The sequence below is a fragment of the Pan troglodytes genome, chromosome 14 (assembly GCF_028858775.2).
Source record: "Pan troglodytes isolate AG18354 chromosome 14, NHGRI_mPanTro3-v2.0_pri, whole genome shotgun sequence".
NCBI lineage: Eukaryota > Metazoa > Chordata > Mammalia > Primates > Hominidae > Pan > Pan troglodytes.
In genome coordinates this window covers 15287139-15292476 of record NC_072412.2, presented here as the reverse complement: position 1 = coordinate 15292476, position 5338 = coordinate 15287139, and the positions used below count along the sequence as shown (strand labels likewise).

Below are 5338 nucleotides of genomic sequence, written 5' to 3'. Positions count from 1 at the left end.
TCATATTGGAATAACTGGACCTAATCTGCTTATTCATTAAATTGTGTCCAAGTGTAGTCTCTGAATTATATCAATTAGGGAACGAGAAGGCATACTTAAAAAGAGCTGAATTAACAGTGCAAATAAAGTAACCACTGTGGATACTTTTGAAAATTCTAGTGTTAATTTTGTTAGTCAATGCAATGGAAATACATCAGTAGCATAGTAATAAAAAATTATTTCTTTTTATAGCATCTTTGATAATTATAAAATTAATAAAGATTTATTATTTAAAAAATGGAATAATTCCTACATCATTAAAATCACAAGTAACTCCACTGTCGAATTACAACAACTATTGTGGTTTTTATGTATTTTCTTATCATTTTATTTATTTATAATTGATAGGTGAGTATTAAAATATAGCCCATTATTTTATGATTAATAATTTATTTAAAATATATTATATGATTGTCTATTTAAAATTAAGCCTGTCAAAAATAAAACTATTGATCTTTCCTATCCTCTAATCCCAAATTTGCTCCTCCCAAATTTAAACCCAGGTGAGTAATTCCAACTCTGTTCCTCCCATAGTTCAGGCCAAAACATTGCCAATATCATGGATTTTGCCTCTAATATACAGGGTTCAAATATATCTTGTTTGCATAGAACAATTTCAATTTATAATTTACATAGTTTATAGTTTACAACAGCTTCAGCAATAGTTTACACGATAGTTTCCTCACTAATTTCCCTGTTTTCTCTTTTGCTATGCTATGGTCTATTTTCACAGATCAGTCAAACTGTTACTGCTAATTCTTTAAAGAGGCGATTGCTTTTCTGTTTAAAACCCTTCATGGCTGCCAATTAAATAAACAAAAGTTCTTACCACTTTCTAAGAAGCTTTATGTGACCATCTCCCCATGGAGTGTGACCTCATGTCCTCTGCTGTATCACATTGGCATCCTTAGTGGAACCTCACGGGTGCGTTCATACATCAAGGTCTCATTTGCTATTTCTGCTCCCTGAAAATATGTTCTCTCAATTATACTCTTGGCTCATTCTCTCATAACCACTCATTGTATTCAGATGATACCACCCAGTGAGGCTTTCAGCAACCATCTTGTTCAGTATCCAGCACCTCTTGTGCCCAGAACTCTCTATTCCCCTTCTTTGCCACATTTTTTAGAATAGAACTTAAACCATCTGGCATACAACACATGATACTTTGTGGTATTAATTACTGTTTTTCTCCCAACACTGGAACAACAGCTCTGTGAAGCCAAGACATTCTGAATGTTATTTTCACTATTTTCCCCAATCCCTAGAAATGGGCCTAGAATATACATAGTAGATGCTCAATAATTTGTTGGTGAACAAATGAAAGTTGATCCTCAATAATATTTTATAATGAATAGGCTTACAATTTATGAAAAAGCCATAACTTATTTAGCCATCTCCCTAAATTTGCATGCTTTTGTAAGTAATAATATCATGGTTGTGAAAACAATTATGTGTGTATATACATATATGTATATAGGTATTTTATGGCAATGATATACATACATGTATAGTCTTCTGTAATATTTACAGGTGCTTTTGTTTTGCTTGCATTATGCAGCATATATGATTTTATAGCTAGTATTCTGGATGTCCATGAAACATCAATTAAAAAGAAACTAATATTATTAAATAGCAGACCTGTTAAAGTGGTAGTCAAAATATTCTTTCCCCATTATATACCTCAGAGATTTCTGATGAACCCTTTTGAAATCTAATAGTGGCTGTAATCATAATAAATTTTTTCTAGATAGTTTTACAAACAATTTTTAATCTTCAAAATTCAAGGCTAATGTATGCATGTTGAATGATTATGGCATTCATATATAAGCTATGTTTGGAACCAGAACTTACCAGTGCTTATATTTATGTGTAGGTATGATAGACAAAGCATAGGAATAACAAGATATCATTAGTTTACTATTCATTAAAAATATGAGTAGAACTGGTTTTGCTCTGTAGTTTTTGCTATGATAAACCTTAGCCATGAAAATAACCTGCTATTGAGCATGTGTGTCATCCATCTTATGACTCACCAAAAATAGGGAAATGAGTCTAGAACCATCAAAGCAGTTGACAACAGAAGTGAGATTTCAGCTTGGATGCATTTTATTATAAAAGTAGTATAATTATATTCAAGAATTTGTTAACCTTTTATCTCACTAAATAAATTTCAATATTCATTATAAATAACAAATTCAAGCATTTAAAATATTATTTATATATTCTTAATTTTTGTTGTTTGTTTTAATTACACATGTCAATCCTGTTATGGAATGACATCAACATCCCCTCGGCAAGAGGATATTTTTAAATTTCCACATGTACATTTTAAGAGTTTTATACAACCCTATTTATCCATGATTTTCTCTTTCCTATAATTAGTAATTTTCACTGTAGAAGACTCACTTATAAAAGTGTATATTATTATCATATTTGGATGATAAACTAAAATTTTGAAATATTTAGAAGCATTGTTATGAACTCATTAAAATTATCAGAATCACTTCATATAAAATGATATTTAATATGTTCTTATACATAAATTAGTGACATTGTTTTATACTTTTAATTTAATTTGATTATGAAAACTTTCTATGTGTTTTTGAATTTGTGTAACCTTAGACAGATTGCTAAGCCCATTTCATCATGCATTAATAGAATAGGATTAGATAATCTCTAAGGGTCCTTGGCTCTAAGATTATATGATTGTAATTAATGGCACTGCAGATCTTGTAGAGGGACATTAAAATGGACCCATACCTGAAGTTACTTTTCAATTGAATTAGTACTTAGGGAGTTGAGACAGTAGAAACAAGGCAGGCAAAACAGTCTTTCATAACAGATCATAATAAATTTGCTAATATTATAGAAAGGTCATTGGAAAGTGTTTGTCCTTTCTTTTTTTTTTAATAGGATCTTCCCATTTTCACTTACAGCTTTGAATACATGTATACATTTCCTTCTTCAAGCGTCATTTAAATTAAAAGTGTTTCTATTTTCTCCAGATGGAGTTTCAATGCTCATAAACATTTACATTAGGAGAGAATATGGTACCTATTATCTAACTTAAGTTGAAAAAGAATGAAACTGTAAAATATATTTACCAAAATAACTAAAGATTTATTTATCTTCGGTAGGCCTCGATTAGTTTACCTTTAAAAAGCATTCATTGATACAAATTTTAAAAATCCATGTAACAGACGTCAATCAAATGTGATTTTTCTCCAGTTTATTATTTTCTGCCAGGGGAAATAAAATGCAATAATCACATTTTAAATATACATCTTTTTAAATGATTCTGTTGTTATACATGTGATTGTTATTCATATTTTTACTATTATTGAATGCCCCTGTACTGACCTTTCCAATTTGATAGTGCAGTAAGAAATAAACTTTTCTTTAATATTGAGAATTGGAAATGACCTGGTAATTTCTTTGTACTAGAGACCACTAATTGTCCATATAATGCATTCTTTCATTTTGTTTGGTAATAGAATCCTAAGTACATATGATCACAAGCAGGAGATTACCTTCTATAGTCTCTTATCAGTGATTTAATTTTGATCAAATATAATATAAATTATATTATGAGCATAAATTTAAGTTAATCTCCATAAAGACAAAGCCAATTGTTTTTACATCTCTTCTTACACATTTTACTGTCTGGAATGCAGAAGTATTGCTGAACTTAGCCATGAGGATGAAACACTAAGACAGGATTATAAAGAGAATACAAGATGAAAATCTCCTGGGGCCCGGGATGAACTCATGGAAAAAACATCCCCACCAACTCTCTTAATTGTTGGAGAGAAATATAAGACTACAATAAGGGTCACTCCTTATACTCATCATTTTTGAGTTAGAGATATTGACAAGTGTATCAAACTATATATTTTCTCCCACAAGACATTGAGGGGCACACTTCTTTTATTCTCCAAAAGTAACAAAAAATGCTTTGGTGTCTAATTTTTAGCCTGCAAGGGCTGTCATAGTGTTGTTTACAAAGACTTACATGTTTTATTTCCTTACCTCACTGCAACATTATAAATTTATCTTCTGTGCTAACATCACGATAGCATCTAATGGTTCCAAGAGTGAAGATTATCACTAGTTTATGAACCTTTGTATTCCCCAAAAGAGAAAGAGATATTATGTAACCAAATTCCAAGTATGATTAACCAAGATTTTTCTAAAATTTTCCACTTCTCAATTCTGTCTACTAATTTGAAATAACTGAGCAAAATACATTTGCAACATGATAATTCTTCAAACTCGGCTCTTATACCAAGCAGTACTGATGATTGGGGCATTAACAAAACCAATAAAATTGTTTTGCAAAACAAAAACGAAGTGAAAAATATGCTCAGCTTATCTTACACAATATTGTTTTCTATATCAAAAATGGCTAGATAACCTTAGAAAAAATGGCATATACATTATTTACCTAAAAGTTATAGTAATGTGGATAGAAGCTTAAAGTGACCTATCCTGTCATATAGTTGCCATTAACTAGGATATTAATTATTCTTAAAAGGATGCAAAATTTTTCCAAGGGATGTGCATCTGCAGACAGTTTTAAGGGACTATTGTCAAGAACTGTGAAGGATCTGAGCTTACAAGTTAGCCTGCTTCAGTTTTATGGATGCTGGCAGAAGACACATAACTGTTTGGTCAGAGACAGAAAGACTTCCATTATTTGCAGCACAGCACAGAGTTGCACGAGCTTCATCTTTGCTCTGGTTCCTGTTTTCCCTCAAGTTTACTGGAGATGATGACAAGGAGTTCAAGTTGATGCTACACACAGTTTGTGTCACAGATGAAGAACTCCAAGTAAAGGAAACTTAAATCTTTAATAAATGAGCAGTAAGCACACTTGTCTGATGTTTTCTGTGGAGGAAATACTATCTTCATTTTACTTAAAAATAAACAAATCTGTTCTCTCATCCACAAATAAACAATATCTTGGTCTTCCAGGGCTATCCACTATATAAAGATCTTTAAAAAGGAAAACCTGTAATAAATGTGAAGCTAGTGCCTTTCTATTTGCAAGATGCACAGAAATGCATGAGACCAATTGAAAATTGCCTGTGAACAAATACGCTTCCAGATTTTTAGCTTGCTCTTTTCTAAACATGAAAATTCTCAGAAAGTACGTGTTCTCAAGATTCATGCCATTTCTTTTTTCCCAAGTTGCTTTATCACGACCATCTTATTTTTCACATTACCAAATAATGCACTTCTGTAAACTATCCAAAATTTTCCATGGTGTTATAGTTTCTAAGGTACTGAGAAGAAA

At 31.1% G+C, this 5338-nt stretch overlaps 1 long non-coding RNA gene across 1 annotated transcript; it reads left to right on the top strand.

The window, feature by feature from the left end:
- The first annotated feature begins 770 nt into the window (after positions 1-770).
- Positions 771-4914, top strand: LOC134808108 (uncharacterized). Its single transcript, XR_010150341.1, has 2 exons — positions 771-963; positions 4577-4914. It is a non-coding gene; the product is annotated as an uncharacterized LOC134808108 (long non-coding RNA).
- The last annotated feature ends 424 nt before the right edge of the window (positions 4915-5338 follow it).